Source organism: Xyrauchen texanus, chromosome 27, assembly GCF_025860055.1.
Source record: "Xyrauchen texanus isolate HMW12.3.18 chromosome 27, RBS_HiC_50CHRs, whole genome shotgun sequence".
Taxonomy (NCBI): Eukaryota; Metazoa; Chordata; class Actinopteri; order Cypriniformes; family Catostomidae; genus Xyrauchen; species Xyrauchen texanus.
In genome coordinates this window covers 11,478,322-11,502,629 of record NC_068302.1, presented here as the reverse complement: position 1 = coordinate 11,502,629, position 24,308 = coordinate 11,478,322, and the positions used below count along the sequence as shown (strand labels likewise).

At 40.3% G+C, this 24,308-nt stretch overlaps 1 protein-coding gene across 6 annotated transcripts in view; it reads left to right on the top strand.

Annotated features, from left to right (window-relative positions):
• The first annotated feature begins 24 nt into the window (after positions 1-24).
• The window catches only part of LOC127620789 (vinexin-like), a 74,512-nt gene continuing 50,228 nt past the window's right edge, over positions 25-24,308 (top strand). Inside the window, exon 1 of one of the 6 annotated variants that reach the window (XM_052094027.1) lies at positions 25-233. The gene's annotated coding sequence lies outside the window, so the exon portion shown is untranslated. Of the gene's footprint in view, positions 234-3,224; positions 3,277-14,231; positions 14,292-21,141; positions 21,472-24,308 lie in introns of those variants that run through there. The other 5 variants (XM_052094028.1, XM_052094029.1, XM_052094032.1 and 2 more) reach the window with 5 other exon arrangements.

Genomic DNA, 24,308 nt, shown 5'->3' with positions numbered 1-24,308 from the left:
TTGATCACATTGTCTGGCTGTTAAATATTTATTCTAGATGGCAGAACAGAGCCTGAGGAGAAAGAAAAGGAGAAAGGGAGAGTTTACTAACCTACTGAGGCAAAGTTGAGTGCTACATTACAGAAAGAGACAGAGAGATCTGAAGACTTGTTAGGGTATGCTGGAGGTTTGTTCATTTTGATGAAGAAAACAAACGTCCTCTTAAACCACGTGCATCACAGGCGAACATCACAGTAAGTGTTATCCTTGAGTCAATAACCAAGAGTATCTCCAGTTCTTATGTTGATACTGTATAGTAGCAACAATTCTCCACCTTGGATAATAACGTTTATCTTTATTTTCAAAGATGGTCTCTTTAGCGGCCCATCCAAATCATCAGTACAGTTTTGTAAGTTTGCAGTTGAGGAAGATGATTCTCCTCCTCACCTTTACCTGTTTTCATCTGATGTGCTCTAGATTCCAGAGATGTGCATATGCAGGTGGATATGGAAGGTGTTTTGAGTAATTAGGGTTGAATAATCCATGTGAAGTCATGTTTACTTGGAATATAGCAGTGATAAAGGTTTCCTCAGATGTGTGCATATTGTATATTTTTATCTAATGGACCATCCTCTAACAACAATTGCCAGCGATTGCTCAGCCAAAACCTGAAGCTGTCAACATTTAGCAGTTAACCTCATCTCTGTCTTAAGTTTTCAACACTAGATGTAATGTTGATGACTGACTTTGCATCAATGTTGGTTTTACAATATTTTGCCAGGGAAAAGCCACTGCTTCAGGGCTCGAGTTGGTTAATGCTAGTGGTGTTTCCTTAGGCAAGCATAACTTTTACTATTGCTTATAGGTAGGGTAAGAAACCTACCATATTCAACTTCAGCAACATGATAACAAGGGAACTCGTAATGTTGCTACTGAATATTCTGGCACCCTGAAATCGAGTCCATTCTGATGAGTTACTGAAACGCACAATCCCGCATCAGACGTTTTTGCATCGATTGAAATGTGTTTACCTTTTACTTTGATACTACTTATAACGCATTGTAAGAGCAGGCTCAGAAACACGGGTTCTGGTCCCATGGAAACCAGGAAGTAATCGCATTCTCAATGATGAGCATGATCCTGAAGTTGCATTTCCCTCTAGGATTACGTTTTTACTCCACTGATAGTTAGGTTTAGGGTTGGGTGTAGAGTTAATAAAACATGTATTTCTGAAATACAGCTAAATATATAATTCTCTTTACAACTCACTTTTCTTCTTCGTTCGGGGGAAAAAGAAGTTCGAAGCGATTGTGCAAAGGTATGCTGTTTGCGAACATTCAGACACAGGCATCGCCACTGTGGGAGGCGTTTAGAAGTACATTTAAAGATGAGGACTCATTGGACTGCATGTAAAACCTTAACTAATGTGACATTAAAAAGTGTTATCAGCACATGTGTGAATGGGCACTTCAGAGTATTTGAGTAGATTTGATTCCTTTTGTAGACTAATTAAACCAAAAAATTGCATGACATGTTCTTGGAAATTTTCACTTAGCAAACGATCGTACAGATTTGGGTAAATTTGCATCAGCTTGCTAATAAATCTGCACGCCGGTGAGTTCATGTTGACTGAACAACATAAACAGAATGAGCTGACAACCTTAAGGTAAGTGGAGCTACAGGTTCGCCCAGCACGGTATTGCAAACCACCGAAACAAACCCCAAAACACCCTTTTTGGCCAGATTTTGTTCTAAATGTCATCACACCTGATCACATTCTTTGATTTTGTATGAAGTACTGTATATCAGGGCCTTATGTGATACTTAAAATCCTGCGACTTGTTGAAGAGAGGAACTATTTATTTTCTAAGCGTTTTACAAAGCCTGGTGTACAATGAAATGGGTGAGAGAATTTCATAGACTGACAGTGAGGGAGAGTTGAAATCATGCAAGAATGTAATAGAGACTTGGGGGTGGGTAGCAACCACACATCAACGCCTTGCCAACAACACAGAACATTCAAACTTTTGTACATTTCTCTTTTTTCCCTCTCTTTTTCAACCACAGACGATAATTTGAAATGTGTTTTATGGTTAATATAGAGAGTTTTATGTGCAGCGCCTCATCTACTATTCCACAGCCGTTAAAATGTCCTCCAATTTACTGGACATAAGTGACAACAAAACTTCACTGCCAATGGAAATAGTGAGAACGCAATGTGATTTGTGTGTATTGTGAGATGTTAGTGTTTTTTATTTGATTGTGAGGGGTGCCGTTACATTCCATGCTGCTTAAGTTTGATTGTATTCCCACAAGAGGGCTCATGCTCAGAAAACTCTTGTATTGAAGGATTACAGTTAGCTGATCTTAGATCAGGCACTAACAATATGATTAGAATGTTGAGACCCTGAGGTTGCAAGCTGTGTTCAGTTGTTTGTCGGGTAGAATAGCATTTAACAAATGATATAAGTGTGCACATTGTTGTCAGAGTTAGAGTAATAGAGTAAGTGTCCTCAAGTGAACAATGAACTGATGTATTTTCAGATCAAACAAGCCATCTGTGTGTGTGGGATGGGAAATGCACTCATTTGTTCTTTTGATTTTAAAACACAAGAGTGTGTTTCTCCTCAGCCTGCATTGGGGTTTCTATTATTTCCAGCTGTGCATATGTTTGTGTGTGAGTGTCTGTTTGAGTATGGGATGGAAACTATTACAGAACTTTGGACTCGTTAGACACTCAGAGTTTCATTTATGATTCTGGCTCGTCAGAAAGAAGCAGAGGAACACACACACACACACACACACACACACACACACACACACACACACACACACACACACACATGTTGTGTTTCCATGTTTTATGGGGACTTTCCATAGACATAATGGTTTTTATACTGTACAAACTTTATATTCTATCCCCTAAACCTAACCCTACCCCTAAACCTAACCCTCACAGAAAACTTTCTGCATTTTTACATTTTCAAAAAACATAATTTAGTATGATTTATAAGCTGTTTTCCTCATGGGGACCGACAAAATGTCCCCACAAGGTCAAAAATTTCGGGTTTTACTATCCTTATGGGGACATTTGGTCCCCACAAAGTGATAAATACACGCTCACACATACACACACACACACACACACACACACACACACACACACAAAGACTGAGTCACAGAATCACAGAAAAGTACAAACGCCCCCTTTGCAAAAAAAAAAAAAAAAAAGAAAGTGGTTGTAATCTCTCTCTGTTTCTTTCTACCTTTCCCATTCCAGGGAAACGTCTCCTCACAGTAAGTTCCAGACTCTCACTTCTCTACTATTTATACAATTCAAAATGTTTTTTTCCCCCTGTAAGTGGTGCTTGCTAAGGGAAACATAACTGTTGCTATTGCACATACTTGGGGCTACATAAGTAGCTATTACATTTGAATACGTAAGTAATCCCGCACTGTTTCTGTTATGTACATGAATTATACCTCAATTCATATGGCTTGTTGAAGAGGGGTGTGCTATTACTTTTCGAAGAAATCTGTCTTACAATTTCCACATTGCGGGTGATGAAACTAGTATTAAAATCCTGTAGACTTACACTGAAGATGAGACCTGCGCCATATCTGGGGACAAGAATACCATAGAGGCTTCAGATGGGCTCTTTAGACTTGGGCAAGTACCCACCTAGTAACCACTCAGAACACCTTAGCAACCACATATAGCACTGCCATGGCAGCAACACAGTGTACCCTAACATTGTGAGACCCACTCACATTTCTTGAGAAAATGAAAGAAATATTTCTGATTTTACACATCTAACACTTATTTGATAGTTGTCTTCTCCCATTTGTAAAATTTTACAGTACATACAGAAAATGTCCAATGATCATATTACAGTTATGTTTTCATTTGCAGCCAGAGGTATGTTCTCCTGTACGACACTTTGCATTGTGAGTAGCTGTTAAACTTGATATTCTAGATTCCTGTCAAACAGTATTTGCATGCGACAGGTAGGCAGTGGAAATTCATCCACTGAAACATCAATCACATGAGCTGTGTAGAGGAGCATTATGTATTGCTGTTGGTGTTTAACAAGCATTTGTTTTATTGGATAGCTCTGGGGCTGCTTGTATCTGATTGGTCAGGACTAAAGTTCTGTAGGACTTCATTGGTAGATGACCATTCTCAAATAATTGATTAGATTGTAGGTTTAGGTGATTCTTGTTCTTAGAATTGTATTTAATACAGGTCACAATTTTGCAGCTAACTTCTACAACGTTCTAGAAAATTGAAATGTTGGGGTTTTGAACAACTCTACATCACTTTTCAATAATTGTTTATGAGTATATACACATTTATAGCAGCCTTGTCTGGTTATTTGTGTTAAGGGTAAATATTTACCACTGTGGTGAACTGTGCTTCCTCTTATGCTACTCTTGAGTCATGCTGTTATTTCAGCAGTGGTTAGCAGTAGTCACTTAGAGTATCCTATTAGTCTTTGGTTACATTTTATGGCTGGCGCAACATGTTGTCTGTAATTTTACTGATTCTATAATTATATTACACAGACTAATCTTCTCAATCTCAGGATTTATATTTCAGGAATTGGATTTTTATTTTATACAAAATGGTAATCTACATTTTACACTGATGAGCTAAAACATTAAGACCACTCACAGGTGAAGCAAATAACGTTGATCATCTCCTAAAAAGGCCACATGTCAAGGTCTAGATTAGATGGTAAGCAATCAATCAGTTCTCTAGTCAATGTGTTGAATGCAGGAGAAATGGGCAGGAGTAAAGACCTAAGTGACTTTGACAAGGGACAATTTGCAGTGGCGGGCTGTGCATTAAAAGTCTAGGCCTTCAGTGTGATTCATGCCATTAAGAAAACACAGTTTCACAATGAATAAGACACCGTATGCCTATGTCACAGCTAACTAGTAATACCAATTGACATTTTAAAAACACGTCCATGCACGTAAGCCAGAACTTGAAACGACACAATGCTCAAACAAGCCTAATTTTAACTGCAGCATGACTGTTTTGTGAAATGAACGTCTCCCGAACAGACATTCAAAAATCATAATTGTTCATATGAATCCACCAAGTAGGTCTATAATACCTGGAAAAATCTATTTAATAATATTTGCGATTTAAATGTTACTTGCAATACATTTTGTTTCGTCAAGGTACACGGTTATGCTACATCCATTCAAGTTGGATGTGGGATATTCCTACGATCTCCGACCGTAAATGCATTCTATTCCCCAAGTGTTCAGAAGATGACGTTTAAGGAAACAAAACGACAATGCTCCCGTTAGCTTAGCAGAGGGTTGACTCTCATTAGAGATTTCTCCTAGCAACCCAACTGATAAACAATGCTGCAGTGCTAGAATTTGTTCTTGAGGTGTGCGATTATCAAAAGAGATTATAATGTTTTATACACCTGTTTATGCAGGTGTATACAGGATATAAACAAGCTTTAATATCATGTAATGTGGAAACAAACTCATTTATTGATAGTACTTAATAAAGTGAATGTTTATCACTTACTTTGTATATCTGAGTGTTTGTGTGACATTATGCCCCTGCATCTCGGTGAAATTGGAGATGCATTTCATTGCACTTTTCCTAGGAGTAAGTTGTAAAATCCGACTTTCCATGTTGAATGGAACGCAGCACTACTTTTTAAAACTTGATCTGACAGTGAATGCTCAAGCAGCCTAATTTACACTTAAAATCCTGATTTTGCTATAACTATGCAAAAAGCAGTTACCAATTAACTTGAAGTGAAAATCAGTCCTCCTTTCCTGTTTAATAAATTAGACAATCGTTTCTAAATCCATAAGGATTTCTATCTCAGCAGCAATACCAGCAGTGATGACAGCCGACTCATCAGCAAGATCCCACGCTCTTTGCTTTCAAATTACGTATGTAACCCTGTGAATATTTGTACTCATTTATTTTAATTTTGATGTATTTTTTTTATCATTGTTATAATACATGGGAATTTGCATATTGTCATGTAACGGTAGTCTGAGGTATTTCAGATGTTAACCAATGAGTTGTTCCATTGAGTTTTGGTTTGTTCACTATCAGCCAGTCAGAATGAGTAGGAGGGAGGAGAGAGGCACGGGAGAGTTGGAAGCTGGGGGGTACAGGAAGGAGGAGCGCGCTGTTCGAGCGAGTAAGAGAGTTACTGAAAGATATGCTGTTAAAGTATATCTAGCGAGAGTGTTTGCGTCCTAGATCACATTCAGTTATATTAATATATGTATTGTGATAACGGGAACGTTTTCTTTGTGAAAAAAACTAAATGCGTTAAGTCTGCTCTGATCATCATAGCAGCCGTAATTTTATGTTTCGCCGGAAAGGACTATAGTGTTTCTCTATTGTTTCTCGGGAGTCAAGGACCAAGAAGAGTCAAACAGCATCGGAGTATTTTCAGGCGGTTCTATGCCGAAAATAGACTTTACAACTGGTTGAAGTAGAGAGAACGACAGCTTTCGTGCGTCGAAGTCGTCGGCCATTTTCTGGTGTGGGACGCATCACTTATTTCAGCGTTGGACTGGACTGTTTTCCTGTTCCTTGTGAGGAGATGAGGACACAAGCTTCACGTAACCACTTCTCTGTGCAGTTGGAGAGTTTTGCTATAACAGAGTATCTGAGTAAGTAACTGAGTGAGTAACCAGTGTGTCTATGCACGTTGAAAACTGCGTCATCCATTAGTGACTGACATTAAGTGCACCACCGAATTTGGGCCCCAACGAAATCCAAGCGCTTGGTTTATGAACATTTCAGCATGTAAAGTGTGAATATGTGATTCAAGTTACAGTTTTGAATTCATACAGGTATACAACTGTAACAACTGGTATTATCCACCTGAGACTGTTTTTTTTCCCTTTTAGTTCATTAGAACTGTAATTTACTGACACCTTAAAAAATTGGTTCCCTTTTATTTCTTCTAAAAAGAAGGTGATATTTTATTTCATTTTTTTTGTTTTGTTTTGAGGTAAAATAAATAAATCTCTATTTGTTACTCCCTTTGTATTTGTTTCATAGCCTAACTTGATTACAGTATTGTTGTAGGAAGAAAACAGCCCTTAACAAATAGTGAAGTAGCATTTTATTTAATCAAGGGTAATGTGTACACATATTTGTGAACAGTTTAAGCTACATTTCTGGAGGCACCGTGACAAATTATAATTTCTGTCGACATACCAGAGAAAATCCAGCCAACTCACCATCAATCGCTGGAGCCCAGGTTTTGTTGTTTTATGCGTTTTTAACAGTAGTGTTACATTTTTGGAGGCACCGCTGGGATTTTTGTTGTTTCTCTGGATTTACTTTAATCTGGTTATCTGCTAGGTTGTCGTGTATTTATTTTAATTTATTTGTGTTGTAAAGCATTGTGAGACATGGATATTTCTAAGGCTGGCGAATGGATTCGTCAAGCGCAAATAAAGCCATCTTGCTGTATAATACTCAGCGATGTCCCAATAGATGTGAGGGATGAGACTATCGCAGATGTGCTTAACACAGTGAAGCTATTCGGCCGTACCAAGATTCATGGTAAACGGGGAGATCCTACAGGAACTAAGTTGTTTTTGTTGCTTGAAACCAGTAATGACATTGATCCAGATACTGTACCACCAGAGATAGGGATTCCTGGTGAAGTGGGGCCATGGATGGTACATGTACCTGGAAAAATGGTGACAGATCTTTCTGTGGGAGATGCTGTTTTTCAGGATAAGTTGTTGTCCTTGTTGCAGCAGGAAGGAAAGTCACTGGAGGATGTGAAGGCTATGTTGGAGCAAGGTCAGTCCTCTGATGCAAAAGTGAATCTTGATTTGGTGAATGCTATTGATCGCCTTGTGGAAAAGTGTATCCATATGCCTAGTGATACTGTGGGTTATAGGAGATTAAGAGTATTTTCAGGTGTGAAACCAGTACCTGCTGGGGAGGAAGAGTATGACCCCTGGATGGAGCAGGCTGTTCAAATGATCAGCGAGTGGCAGTGTGCTGATTCTGTGAAAAGGCAGCGTATTGTTGAGAGTTTGCGGGGACCCGCTTCAGACATAGTCCGGTTTGTGAAAGGGTACTCTAGTTTGTGCAGACCCCTCAACCAGTTGCTTAAGGGTTATCCACAAAAACGCCAGGGAAAGGAGAACCTCAAGAAGCCTGCTACTGATGGGTTCTTCAGGCCCTCAGATCCATTTGGTTCTCGATGGGATGACAGTTGTGAGATGGCTTTTCAGGATCTGAAACTCCGTTTGACGCAAGCCCCGGTGTTAGCGTTTGCTGACCCTGAACTACCTTATGTGTTACACGTTGATGCCAGTATGGATGGACTGGGTGGCGTGCTCTATCAACAACATCCTGAAGGATTGCGCCCAGTGGCATTCATTAGTAGAAGTCTTTCTACCTCTGAAAGGAATTACCCAGCACATAAGCTGGAATTCTTGGCTTTGAAGTGGGCGGTAGTTGACAAGCTGCACGACTATCTTTATGGAGTAACTTTCGAAGTCAGAACGGACAACAATCCCCTGACTTACATTTTGACTTCGGCTAAGTTAGACGCTACGGGTCACAGATGGCTAGCAGCTCTGTCAACTTACCAGTTCAGCTTGAAGTACAGGCGGGGATTGATAAACATCGATGCAGATTTTCTGTCGAGGTGGCCTTATGTCAGTCCTGGAGCTGAAGAAACGTGGGAGGTAGTTCCAGCTTCCGGAGTACGTACTCTCTGCCAATCTGTGGAAGCAAAGGATCAAGTGCAAGGTGCCATTGAGTCAGCTGTAGTACATCAGCAAAGTGCTTACTTACCCGAGTTGTGTTGTCCTGAGAGTGAAGTGTTTCGAGCTGCTGGAAAAGTTGTTTCCTTTACTCAGGATGAGCTGAGGAATTCGAACTTCAGTGAGTTGAGGGAGGCTCAGGGGAATGACCCTTGCCTGAGTAAAGTAAGGCTAGCAGTTAGTCAGAAGCAATTATCTGGAAGTGTTCAATTGGACCATATTGACCTCAAGGCCTTGAAAAAAAAATGGAAAAGTCTGGAAGTGGATCAAGGTTTGCTATACCGGGTGGTCGAGAGGAAAAATAATCAAAGATACAGGCAGTTTGTGCTTCCCACTGCTCTCCGAAGTTCTGTTTTGGAGTCTTTGCATGACAAAAATGGACATTTAGGTTTTGAGAAAACGTATGCGCTCGTGAGAGACCGTTTTTTCTGGCCTAGGATGAAAGAAGAAGTGGAAGCATACTGTCAAAATTGTGATCGGTGTATCATGAGGAAGACTTTGCCTCAGAGAAGTGCGCCTATGTCACATATGCACAGTTCTGGTCCTCTGGATTTAGTCTGTATTGATTTTCTAACAATTGAGCCAGACACCCGAAATGTTAGTAATGTGTTGGTCATTACCGATCATTTTACTCGGTATGCCCAGGCTTTTCCTTGCAAAGACCAGAAAGCTTTGACGGTTGCGAGAACCTTGTGGGAGAAGTATTTTGTTCACTATGGCCTGCCAAATAGAATACACTCTGATCAGGGGCGGGATTTTGAGAGCCATTTGATCAAGGAGATGTTGGCTATGTTGGGAGTAAAGAAATCCCGCACTTCTCCATACCATCCACAAGGGGATCCACAACCAGAGAGGTTTAACAGGACACTTCTCAATATGCTTGGCACGTTGAATGCACAACAAAAATCAAGGTGGAGCCAGCATATTGCCCAGCTAGTTCATTCGTACAATTCTACCCAAAATAATGCGACCGGGTATACGCCATACTTCCTCATGTTTGGAAGAGAGCCTAAGTTACCGGTGGATGTGTGTCTCGGGTTCGGTCTGATGAAGATTTGCCAGTTTCCTACGGGAAATATGTAGAGAGAATGAGGCAACAATTAAAGGAAGCATATGAGTTGGCAATGACTGCATCTGCACGTGCAAACCAAGAAAACAAACTGAGGTATGATAAGAAAGTGCGTCCTCAGGGTCTGAAGCCTGGAGACAGGGTGCTTATTCAGAACCTTGGGTTAAAAGGAAAGCACAAACTTGCAGATCGGTGGCATTACATGCCATATGTGGTAGAGAGTCAGTTGTCTAACTTGCCTGTCTATAAGTTGGTTCCAGTGAGTGGCAATGGGCCTAAAAAGGTTCTACATAGAAACCATATATTGCCCTTGAAATCACAAGTAAAAGTGAGTTCTGAAAGTGAAAGCCCGAGCCCTTTACCCGTTCGTAAGACCAGAAAGAGACAAAGTGAGAATGAAAAGCCCATGTCTGAGCCTGTTAACCTTGTGCCGAGAGATTTTTCATCATCTGATTCAGAGTCAGAATATGATTATGAGCCCCTTATGTGCTTTGATTCTAACTCTCTGGAGATTGAACATCAGGGTCAGGACCAGCAAGATAAGGGTGCTGTTGTGCCTGATGTCTGTGATTTCCCCAGAGTGGAGGAGGTGGGTCAACTGTTGGGAGACCAAGTTGAGACTTTAGATGATGGAAATGTTGACACAGAAATAGTAGGTGGTGAAGGTACAAGTGAACATCAGTATGAACGTACCGATAACTTACCTGAGTTCATTGATCCTGTGACTTCAGTGGTAGAACCGTCTAATGTGCTTGATAATTCTCAAGTGAGGAGATCTGAGAGACAAAGAAAAACCCCTGAGAGGTTTACTTATCCTGAGTTGGGAAGACCTGTTAAAGAGAAAATGGTTGCTTTTCATTGCTGTGGGGTTGTTGTTCATGGAACTAAGTCTTTATGTTTTTGTGAACATGGTCAAACCCAACATGTTTGGTGGTGTAATTCTCAAGCGTTGTGTAATATGTGCATGAGAAATTCAAAGGTTTTTCCTTGCACAGTCCCAAGAGTGTAAACCTAGAATTACTAATTTTAATGCAGGGTTTGAGGATACTTACTTATTTATTTTTTTCTTTCCCCTTTGTGTGTTCCTCTTAAGTCCAGACATGGGGGCATGCTGGAATTTGGTGGGGGAGGATGTAACCCTGTGAATATTTGTACTCATTTATTTTAATTTTGATGTATTTTTTTATCATTGTTATAATACATGGGAATTTGCATATTGTCATGTAACGGTAGTCTGAGGTATTTCAGATGTTAACCATTGAGTTTTGGTTTGTTCACTATCAGCCAGTCAGAATGAGTAGGAGGGAGGAGAGAGGCACGGGAGAGTTGGAAGCTGGGGGGTACAGGAAGGAGGAGGCTGTTCGAGCTGAGTAAGAGAGTTACTGAAAGATATGCTGTTAAAGTATATCTAGCGAGAGTGTTTAGCGCCCTAGATCACATTCAGTTATATTAATATATGTATTGTGATAACGGGAACGTTTCTTTGTGAAAAAACTAAATGCGTTAAGTCTGCTCTGATCATCATAGCAGCCGTAATTTTATGTTTCGCCGGAAAGGACTATAGTGTTTCTCTATTGTTTCTCGGAGTCAAGGACCAAGAAGAGTCAAACAGCATCGGAGTATTTTCAGGCGGTTCTATGCCGAAAATAGACTTTACAACTGGTTGAAGTAGAGAGAACGACAGCTTTCGATGCGTCGAGTCGCCGGCCATTTTCTGGTGTGGGACGCATCACTTATTTCAGCGTTGGACTGGACTGTTTTCCTGTTCCTTGTGAGGAGATGAGGACACAAGCTTCACGTAACCACTTCTCTGTGCAGTTGGAGAGTTTTGCTATAACAGAGTATCTGAGTGAGTAACTGAGTGAGTAACCAGTGTGTCTATGCACGTTGAAAACTGCGTCATCCATTAGTGACTGACATTAAGTGCACCACCGAATTTGGGCCCCAACGAAATCCAAGCGCTTGGTTTATGAACATTTCAGCATGTAAAGTGTGAATATGTGATTCAAGTTACAGTTTTGAATTCATACAGGTATACAACTGTAACAACTGGTATTATCCACCTGAGACTGTTTTTTTCCCTTTTAGTTCATTAGAACTGTAATTTACTGACACCTTAAAAAATTGGTTCCCTTTTATTTCTTCTAAAAAGAAGGTGATATTTTATTTCATTTTTTTTGTTTTGTTTTGAGGTAAAATAAATAAATCTCTATTTGTTACTCCCTTTGTATTTGTTTCATAGCCTAACTTGATTACAGTATTGTTGTAGGAAAAAAACAGCCCTTAACAAATAGTGAAGTAGCATTTTATTTAATCAAGGGTAATGTGTACACATATTTGTGAACAGTTTAAGCTACATTTCTGGAGGCACCGTGACAAATTATAATTTCTGTCGACATACCAGAGAAAATCCAGCCAACTCACCATCAATCGCTGGAGCCCAGGTTTTGTTGGTTTATGCGTTTTTAACAGTAGTGTTACACGTAAATCACTTAAAGTGTGATTTTGTCACTCAAGGCCAGCTAGAAGGCCTCAACTGGGAGGTATCCTAACGATCACACCCACCAAGAACAAATAAATCAGTCTGATTGGATGATGAATCTGACAATCTGACATTAGATGCCTATTCATTTGAACTGTTGAGGGATTCTGTGGAAACTTTGAAGGTCTGAGAGGGTGGAGCTCAGACTCACTCGCTGCTTCGGGCATGCGATTTGTGAAACATTGATTGTAAGCATCGAGGAATAAATTCTGACTGGATAAACATTTTGTTTCTCTCTATTTGTTTGTAGATTAATTAAGAGTGGAAAGCAATTCAAATACATAGGCAAAAAGGTTATTCAGAATGAAAGGATGAAAATAGTTATTTATTTGGCATGTAAGACCAGCAGAGAAGGCTTTGCTGGCCCAGAGAATTCGCCACTGCCAAATTGTTATGGCCAGGCGACTGGGTCAGAGCATCTCTGAAACGGCAAGGCTTCTGGGGTGCTCCTGGTCAGCAGTGGTTCGAGGAGGGTCAAACCACAAACTGACGAAAGGGTGTTGGGAACCCAAGGCACATCCATGCACAAGGGCAACGAAGGCTATCCCATCTGGTCCGAACTGACAGATGGTCTTCTGTGGTATCACAGAAAAATTTGAATAATGGTTACAGGATGAAAGTGTCACTGCAGGTGACAGTGCATCAACACAGTGCATCGCACGTATGGGGCTGCATTGTGCCCATGAAAACCCCTGTCCACCATCCAAAGTGTCTAAAATGGGCATGCGAGTGTCGAAACTGGGACTTGGAGCAGTGAAAAAGGTCACCTGGTCCGATGAGTCCCATTTTCTTTTACATCACGTGGGCGCCGTGTACGTGTGCTCTGTTTACCTGGGTAAGTGATGGTATCCAGATGCACTGTGGGAAGACAACAAGCCGGTGAAGGAAGTGTGATGCTCTGGTCAATGTTCTGATGGAAACCCTGGGTTTGGCCAGTGATGTGGACGTATTTTGACACGTGCTACCAACCTAAACATCGCTGCAGACACAGGTACACGCCTTCATGGCAATGGTATTCCCTGTTGGCAGTGGCTTCTTTCAGCTGGTATAATGCACCATGCCACACTGCACACATTGTTCAGGAATGGTTTGAGGAACACGATGAAGGGTTCAATGTGTTGGACTGGCCTCCAAATTCCCCATGTCTAAATCCGATTGAGAATCTATGGGATGTGCTGGACCAGCAAGTCTGATCAACGGTGGCTCCACCTAGCAACTTACAAGATTTGATCTACACAGAAGCAATGCATAAACTACTCATATGTATTTTCTCAGGAACTTATACTTATTAAATACTTAATATAAGTAAAGGTGTACTAATAATTTCACTAGTACACCGATATGGCAATAGCCATATGATACTGTTCATGTGATACACTTGCTATAGTTTACTTCCACTTGCTATAGTTTACTTGTGTTTTTTCATCAAACAGCAATGACCAATATAGCTGCAAGCAGTGTGTGACAGGGGGACCGGTTCTCGCCTCCTTCTTTCCATTGAACTGCTTTACACTGGTGCCGAAACCCGGGAAGAAGGAGGGATACTCCGTAGTAGAGTTTTCGCCACTACCATCCATCCCAATGGAGCAACCGCGAGGGGAGAAGGAGCTCCTAACGACCACCTGGAGCGGGGGAGGAGGAGTGCCCTACCGGCCGCTGAAACGTGGTGGGGTCTGAGACCGCAAACCGCAAGCGGGAAAGGGCTCGCTGCTGACCGCCTGGAGCGGGAGAACCGCTGCCAGGGGCGAGGGAGACGCCTTCTGTTCCCCGAGAACGCGGCGGGGTGTTCCATCCACCAGGGGCTGGAGGACTGCCTCTGATCCGCCCGGAGAGGCATGGCTGTCGTCCATTAGAGGGTGGAGGAGTGGCCGAGGAACAAGCTGCGGCGTATTGGAGAACTGCCGAGTAAGTGTTTTTTTCATCTCTCTCTCCTCTCTCTCTCACTGCCGATCCGCGTTGGCCTTTTCCCTCTCGTTTAAATTTGACAGTGTTTTTTTGGGGGGTACTACACTGTTACAGGAAGTACCCCCCCCATTTTTTATATTTCTGTTTCCCTCCCCTTGTACACTCCCTCATCCAGGTAGACAGGGATGACCTGCCGGCAGATGGGGCTATGATGAGAACTATATGTGTACCAATATTGGTTACTGTAGGTGAAAATGGGGGTGCTACAGAGGTCATCTTATACACCCATTTTAAAGGGGGCACTACAGAGCCCACCCCTACATGCCCATGTGTGAACATTTGCCCAGACCTAATGGCCAACGACTCATGAAATTTTAAGCATGCCAAGTGCCTCAAAAACACCCATATATAAGAAGAAAAGAATAATAACAAGTAATACGTTGCCATGGCAACAGTTTTCAAGATATCATATATTCCTTTACAATTTTACATCAGCAGTGTCTTAACATTATTCTAAATAATTTTGAAGCAATTCATTTAAACACAATAGGGCAATTTCAAAGTCTGTTAAAAGTGCCTTTCTTCCTGCTGCCAGTTGGTGGTGCTATGAACGTGACCCATAATAGCCACATCAATGTGATCAGCCTGCAAGACCAAACATATGGCTAAATTTTTCACACAATGCACGTAGAAGATATAATACACTTCCTGTTTCCATTTTTTAACTTTACTTTATCGCAATTTAGCTTCGTCAATGTCTTGACATGATGTTGCCCATATGTGGTGCCTGTAACATGAATCCCTTAGGAGGAGTATTTCAAATTCCAGAGCATGCATTTTTCAAACAATGTAAAATGGCCAATTCCTGTTGGGTGGAGCTTATGACTGTCAGTGTGAAAGTTTTACAGCTTGATGAGATCTATATATTTACCAATTTTGGTGACTGTAGGTGAAAATTGGTGTGCTACAGAGCCCCTTCTATTAATTCTGTTAAAACCAATTTCAATCTATTAATTTGAAGGATTGGTAACTGGCACATGGAAATCAGTCTGTGGAGTGGAGGGGGGCGGGGCCGGGTCGGAATATCGCGCGCCCGGTCCCCAATCGGCCTGATGAGGTGCGCGAGGGATAAAGGCGGCCGTGACGATGGTTCGAGAGAGAGAGAATTACGGGCATGTCCGTCATGTGTGTGTTTATGTTTGTGTGCTTTTGGTTTAAGTTTGCATTAAATTATTATTTATGTTGACAAGCCGGTTCTCGCCTCCTCCTTGCCCATCCTTAACAGTGTTACACTGTCTCATCAATTGCTATCTTATTATCTCTTAAATTAGTTTTACAAATCCTCATCTAGAAGTCACAACAACTGGAAAAGGCATGGAAATTAATTGATCAAATGAAATGGGAACCCTGAAAAGAGAAAGAAAGAGGGGGAAGAGAGGGAGGACTGAGAATGGTATAATGTTTGTCATGGTTTATGAGTTTTCTCTCAGTTCAGTAATCATCAAACTGGCAGACGCAAATATCTGTTTGCAGCTGGAGATTGGGGCTGAACAAATGACACTAATAACTGTTACGATCCCTGGTTGTCTGCCCTGTGTTTTTCGTGTCACCGTCACCATGTTCCAGTCTGTCATTGTTCGCACCTGTTTATCATTTGTAATCATCCTGTCCTTGTGTATTTAAACCCTGCTGTTCCTCCATTCCCTTGTCGTTCGTTGTCTCAACTGTTGTGATGTCGCTGATGTTCCCGTGTTCCGATGTTCGCTCCCATGCCTGTCTTCCCGTGTTCATTCCTGCCATGTTTCGTGTTTTAGTTTCTGTTTGCCCATCGTGGTTATTTCCTTTGTTCCAGTCTTGCTTGTTTTACTTTGTCTTTATTAAAACTCGCACGTAGATCCAAACTCCTTGTCTGCCTCATCCTGCACTCATAACAATAACAGAACTGTAAATGCCTCTTATTTATTCAGCCCTTTCTCCTTTCCTTAATTCACACAGATTCATCACTCTCTAATCCCCTTCCTATCAATTACTTATTTCGCAGTCTAATACACTCAAAAGTAATGTGTGTAATTCTTTGATGTTAAAATACTTTCTCCTATGCCAGCTTAATATGCAGAGACTTCTATAAGTAAGCCATTTGTAGGTTGATTTGCCTGAAAAGTGTAACACTGTGGATCTTTGGCAATTTTCGAACATTCCTCTGTTTGTCTGAGCATCTGACTAGCCCAAAACTGCAACATTAATTAAACTAATGGTGTGAGTTTGGGACGGGGACTATCTGTTTTTATTCTTTGACTATTGGCAGACAGAGAGAGTATTTGTGAAATTATTTTTGCAATTCTGCTTGTTGATGCTAGTCGAGCAGAAATTGTTCACTTTAATGTCTACTTTCTGTCTAGTCCTCTAGATCAGTTTGTCTCCTCTTTAAACTGTCAGTTGTGAATGTATTTTCCTCCCCCGCCCTCTCTTTTGCAATAGTCTGGTTGGTGTTTGGCAAAAACAGCTATTCTACCCCTTACCACGCACAAACCCACACACACTGTAAGACTATACCGTTCAGAGCTGGTTTGCGCTACCAAGCAAAACCACTGAATTATTAAGAACTAGCTGGCTCCCCAAGATCTAGAGAGGCCTAGACAGACTTCTGGAATATGCCACACATGCATATGTAGAAGAGTTCAACAGGAAGTCAAGAATTCACTCTTTAAAAATGTATACACTTAATGACACACAGTTAAAACAGCAAAAGAAAAATAGCCTATCTTGCTAAATACTATCCAGCCTTCTATTTGTTTTTATCTATTTTCTATTAAGTTTAGAAGTTTTAGAATGTTTATGGAAAATCTGGAAATTTCCAGGCTTGGAACACAACAATAGCACCTGTAAGAGTTTTATTATCATTTTGTTGCTAGCCTAATGGTTAAAGATGCAGGCTAGTAAACAGTTGTTAGTCTGAACAACACGGGGTGATCCTTGATCCACCCCTGTTGTACCATTGAGCAAGACACCTAAACTCAAGATTCGCTGTGACTCAACAAAGAAAATGTGAGTGTGGTTGGCTCACACAAAAATACCCTGGCATGAAATTAGGGTGATTGCTATTCTGTTGTTATCTCATTGCGAAAATGTCTGGCTTTCTTTGATGGCATTGCAACATAATCCACTTAAAAAAGATGGAACATGTAAGAACAAATGCCAACAATCATGAAAAGTGTTTCCTTGCAACCAGGCATTTGAATTGAGTTTAAAGTTCGTTTGAGAATTGTCGGCATAAAATAAAATACCAATTCTTCTTCTCCTGCCAAAACTTTGGCTGGTAACTTGTCCTGCACAGTTTGTTGTACACCCATGAATGTGTGAAATTGACTGACTTTATGATGGGAGATGTGCTATGACTTATGCAACATTATCACACTGGAAGTCAACATGTTGCTACCGAATGTTCATGTACACTGACTTCGACCCCATTATGCCAGCTACTGACAAGTGCCATCCCCCATCAGACAACTTGGCGTAGGTTCAAATGAGTTTACCTTTCTTGTCCTGTGTTGAAACCAGGATAATCACATAATCAATGCTGATCTTGCACCAGTGCCTATTTGATGTTTCCTCTGAAATGTACCACAACCGGACGGAGAAAGAGAAGAGTTGTAGAGAAATTGCAAATTCTCTTGGACAGTCAGGTAAGCAAATAGGTAGATTTTTCAGTAGGAGTTACTTTTTCATATTGTAACCAAATAAAATATATGATGCCTTCAGGCAATTAAAAACATACACATCATATTTAAATTTATGCAGATGCTTTTATACAAAGCGACTTACAGAGCCCTTATTACAGGGACAATCCCCCTGGAGCAATCTAGAGTTAAGTGTCTTGCTCAAGGACACAATGGGGATCAAACCAGTGACCTTCTGATTAACAGTTATGTGCTTTAGCCCACAACGCCACCACCACCACATCATATTCTGAAAGCATAACATATGATCATGCATTTGTTTTCGTATCTCGGATCAGTTCTCGCGTGTACTCTGTTGTGAAACGTAATTTGGAGTTCAGGCAGAGTCGTCGGGGATTCGTCAATAGTGAAATTGCTTGTAAAGTGTTCACCCCTGTCGCGGATTCGTTTGTCAGTGTCAAGACAGACAGTTTTGTAAGAATGGTACCACAATCCGACGTCTTTGAAAGTCGTGTAGTGTGTAGGAGCCATACGTTTGTGCGCAAACCTTGTCAGTGATTAACTTGAATAAAATAGAAACATAGATCTCGGCATCATTGACACGTGAACAAAAGTAAGGGAGAGATAAATGTGTAGTTCTTATTTGTTCACACCGACTTCACGCTGACTAGCGCCCCATTGATTTCCACTTGCTTATGTCACCAAAGTCTGGAGTCCGAGGAGGACCGTAGAGCGTTGGGTTCTATTTGCAACTGAGGGACTCGAGCGGGCCATTATGTTTCGCAACACCAGAACACCGTAGAGACATGGATGTGGGCTCTTTTGACTGAAACCCTTGGTGGGACAATGTGGCAGCAAACTTTGCCAATGCAAGAACCATTCACATTTTTCTTCAGAAAATGTACCTTTCTAGTTTTATAAATATTATGCATGAAGCATTTATGACCCTTGAAATATTAAGAGACTATCTGTACACTGAATATCTGTACATTCTGTAGTCACCTCTTCCCAGCTATCTGATCTTGTTTCTAAGGTTAAATGTTCCAGCTGTGAGACAGACGTTATTCCAGCTCGTCTTGTTACGGAAGTGTTTGAAACCGTGAGCCCAACTGTAACAGCTATTATTAACAGCTTTCTAGTAAATGGAGATGTACCTGCCAGTATAAGAAAGTCAGCCAGTCTGCTTAAGAAACCTCACCTTGACCCATCTCTCCTTAATAATTTTAGACCTATTTCCAAACTGCCTTTAATCACAAAGCTCTTGGAGAGAGTTGTGTATTGTCAGATTAATTCTTATCTTAGTGCATTTAATATTTTAGATACATTTCAGTCTGGATTCAGATCTTTGCACATTACTGAAACTGCACATCTGAAGGTCAGTAATGACCTGTTACAAGCGAATGATACTGGATCGCAAGTTGTGCTTGTCTTGTTGGATCTCAGCGCTGCATTAGATACAATTGATTATAACATTCTGTTACATCATTTGTATAGTGTGGTGGGCATTCGGGGTGTTACCCTGTAGTGGTTGGCCTCAAAGACAGAATTTTCTCAGTGAGCATTGAGAAGTATTCTTCTTTGTCAGCTCCCTTATCGTGCGGTGTGCCTCAGGGGTCCATTTTGGGCCCTCTTCCCTTTTCACTATACATGCTCCCCCTGGTTGTCCTTTTGAAGTGCTTTGTGACTATTTTGAGGATATTAAATATTGGATGGCAAATAATTGTTGGCAATTAAACAAAAGTTAATCCTTACTCTCCCCAAAAAGCACTTAGATCATGTAATCAACTTCTCTTATCTGTCCCTCGTTGTCACTGTAAAACTAAGGGTGGTTGGGCCTTCTCCGCTGCAGCTCCCAAACTTTGGAACAGTCTGCCCTTTCACATAAGGTCTGGTCCTTCATTAGCTAGTTTTAAGTCTGTTCTAAAACTCAGGGGTGGCTGTGGCTCAGGTTGTAGAGCGGTTCGGCTGCCAACTGCAGGGTTGGTGGTTCAATTCCCGGCCCACACGACTCCACATGCTGAAGTGTAATTGGGCAAGACACTGAACCCCAAGTTGCTCCCAATGGCAGCATACATTGGTGTATGACAGTAAGAGTGAATGGGTGATTGGGACACAGTGTAAAGTGTTTGGTAACCTCTAAGGTTAAAAAAGTGCTATATAAGTGCAGACCATTTACCATAAATCTTATCTATATTCTCTATCATTTGATAATTCTTATCTTAATTGTTTAATGTTGTAGTTACACAGACTGTATTCTGTTTATTATGCTTTATATTTAGTATGCTGCTTGCTGTTTATTTGCTACTGTTTCTTTTCTTTGATATGTTTTATATTTTACTGTACAGTACTTTGGTGCAACTCTGTTACTTTTAAATGTGCTTTAGAAATAAATCTTGACATAACTTCACTTGACTGGGACAAAAGGTAGAAGGCAAAAAAGGTGAATAAAATGGTTATAAGGTTAAAAGAACTAAGATACAACTATACATTTATTTCATTTATACTATACCTGCATGTATTAAAATACAATTTTGTTAAAAGAAGTCCATGGATTCATGTTTTATCCTCTTATTATTCATTCTGGCTGACTGTGCCTAAGCCTAACCCGCACAATTATGAATTATTGAAGAGTAATCTGTTTTTCTGTGTCAGAGTGTGACCTCATAATTTCTCAAAGAACTTTGTACCTCTACAGTGATAAACTACAGTAACCCTCATTATCCTTTAGAAGAGAACAGAAAGTAACGTTGTCATTTATAGATTGATAAAGTTAGAAGCTGGTTCTGGTTTTAGTCTGGTTGTAGCAGTTTTATTATTTTTGTGTCTTTGTTGAAATATCTGTAAATAAGGCATGTTCCACAGTTCACGTGTTCTGTCACACTTTTTTGTTGATTCCCTGTTTTTGCCAAGACTTTTTCGCCAAGAGTCACTAAAAGGAATGTTTTCTCTTCTCTGGTTGGCCATGTATGGCCAGGCACACACAACTAATGGCTTATAATGGTTCACCATAGAGAAAAACAGTGGGGTGGGGAGAAATAAATAAGATAGAAAGGAGGGAGCAATGTTTTTTCCTTTTTTATTCTCCCGTCTTTAACCCCTTGCTGAGAAATATCACCTTATAGCCACAAAAGGCTGACTGCCTATTCAAACTGTCTTTAGTGAAGTCAGCCAAAAGTGAGCCTGGCCTCTGTACACAGTCGACACGTTACCACAGCAACCCTTGTCACCAGGAAGTCCTCTACTAGTGAAGAGAGAAAGAGAGAGAGAGAGAGAGAGCATGTGTGTGTCAGTATGTGAGACAGACTTAACAGAGGTTAAGTAGACAGCAAAAGCAAGTGTGTGAGAGAGAAAGAGAATTACAAAAGGAAACTAGCAGGTCAGACTTGAAGGGCTATTTTCTACAAAGCAGAACAACCGGTGGTTTGGGAATTGTTTGTGTCGTCCTGAGAAATCAGTGCGTGGCAGTCCTGTCACATACAGTACACTGACACCCACACAACCCGGTGAGTTAATTTTCAATCTAAAAGTCATCAGCCTGTTAGCATGAGTTTATTAACACCATAGAATGCCTGAATCTTTTTGCCTCAGGCTTTGGTGGGGTTGCTTTTAAAGTGGTTGCCCCACCGCACTACCTCTGAAGTTGATTTTTGGTGGAGATCAAAAAGATCAAAGAATCTTTGGTGGAATTTGTCAGTTTTTTAAAGCATGGAAGGAAATATATTTTATGGTATACTGCTTTTGCTGGAATATTTCTCTTTATGTGTTATTAATAATTAGGTTTCAAGTGTTTTGTGAAGTACAGAATATTACAGAATTTTCATAGCTTTTTTAATTTTATTATTATTATTTGTGTACTATTATAATTTGATATCAGTGACACAGATATAGATTTGATCCATTTATCGTTTTTACAAGATCCACAGGACAAAGACAAATTAAATATTCCGCACACTAATTCAGTCTCAGGCAGGGTCAGAAATGAATCAGGACAGAATGTGTCAAAAATGCCCCAGATATTTTAAAAGTTGGTGGTCAAAATGTACCGTAATTCCTATATTTTAAAAAAAAAAATCTGTTTTCTGATTTTTTATATATGTCATAGTTTTCTGTCTAGTTTTGAGTTGAATACCTCTGCAGATGCACATAGTGGACTGTAGCTATCAGATATCTGTGTTACAAAAGATATGCCATCATCATATGTAAAAAAAAAATACATCCAATTGTAGTCTGAGGTGACAGTATACTATGATTTGATGTTAACATGGTATGCTGCAACAATTTTGGATATGTATTTTGTTTTTAAATCATAAAAAAATCGAATCATCATTCAAATTTGTTTTTAATTTTTCTAATAAATCAGTAACTATATATTAATAGTATCACTAATGTCAAGCATCTGAGCAAATATTGTGCAAAAATACTTAACCCTTACCAAAATCTTAAAGGGATAGTTGACACAAAAATGAAAGTTCTCTCATCATTTACTCACCTTCTTGCCATCCCAGATGTGTATGACGTTCTAGCTTCTGCAGAACACAAACAAAGAATATCTCAGTTCTGTAGGCCGATACAATGCAAGTGAATGGGACCTCTGAAGCTCCAAATATCACATAAAGGTACATAGAAGTAATTCACAAGACTCCAGTGGTTTAAGCCATGCCCTCAGAAGCGATATCATAAGTGTGAGTGAGAAACAGATCAATATATTAAAAAAAATTATATATCTATAAATCTCCACTTTCCCTTTTACATTCTGAAAATGTGTCGTATGGATTAAGTTTATGTACCTTTCTGTGATTTTTGGAGCTTCAAATGTCTGGTCACCATTCACTTGCTTTGTATGGACCAACTGAGCTGAAATATTCCTCTAAAAATCTTCATTTCAGCAGAAGAAAGAACATCACGTCTGGGATAGCATGAGGGTGAGTAAATAATAAGAGAATTTAAATTTTTGGGTGAACCATCCCTTTAAAATCAGTTTTTGTGACTAGAGGGCAATCTGCTTTTCCTCAGCCCCACATATTCCCAGATCACAAGCAAATGCATGTTTCCACAGTGTGCTCCTCCTTTTCCTTGCATTAGTCAAGGACTGAAAGCTTAATCTCATTGAATATGCCCTGCATTTCTGTGGGGTGCTCCTCACTGCTGTTAGACAAATGAGAATGGACATCAGTGGCCAGACCATTAGTGTGTTTTCCAGTGACAAAACCATTAAGTCAATGTGTCTGAGAGTTTATGACAGACCAAAGGGTTTCCATTCTAACTTCTGAACCTGTCAGGTCCATCAGAAAGATTTCAGATTTACAAACTGATCTCTCTGAGAATATCCTGATAGTGTGTGAATGAGGGCTTTAAGTGTTTCATAATGAAATGCCCTCCTATAATGCTGCACTTCTCAGCAAGAGTGATGAGAAACATAGATGAGAAATTATTAGTATTTGGTTTGTCTCTCTTCTGCTTTAATGACTCTCATGATTGTGTTAAACCTGATGATCCATGTTATCCAAACATGATTTGACTTTTCTTTACCTGAAATTTGTCTTTGCTTACCGAAATTCTAAACATTGTCCCATAAGTGTTGTTAAGCGTATGGGCACGTGTGAGCTCCATTTTCCAGGTGAAATGTCCACAGAGGGGCGCCAAAAGCGAGTTGTGAATTTAGTTGTTTTTTCAGGTGTACAAGCTGTAATACAGTGAAGAGGAATGCATATTTTATCTCAACCTAAACCCCAAACCTAATCATCAGTGGAGTAAAAATGTTATGTTAGGGTGAAAAATGCAACCTTCGAATCACACTTGTCACTGATTATGTAACTGCATTTACTTCCTGGTTTCAATGCGGGATCTAATACCGGTTCTCCCATGCAGGCTTCCGTTCATGCTACAGGGGAAGGTAAATATCCTGAAGCTGATGCAAAAATGTCTGATAGGAGATGGCGCTTGTCAGTGAGTCAGCATGATGTGGCTGATCCTAGGGTACCCAATCTCTCTGAGACAACATTCCGACATCTCAAGTGATCATGTTGGATTTGAAAATTTCCAAAAGAGCATCTTGTGTGCTTCAATGACATATAAAATATTTGACCTATAGTGTAAAGCAGTTGTGACAGTGTAAATGTCAAATATTTGCTTATTAGATTGGTGACCAAGAAATGGTGCAGCATCATAAATACTGTACTGTATATTACTGTATGAAAGGCTTATCTTCACATGTAAGTCAGATTTAGAATACCAGATTTTCAATGTGGACTTCTGAAGCTGACTGAACATATTGACCTGTTTCAGTGACATCACTTTTTCCCAGCTGCCGCCATAATTTTGATCATCAGTGGGAGAAAAC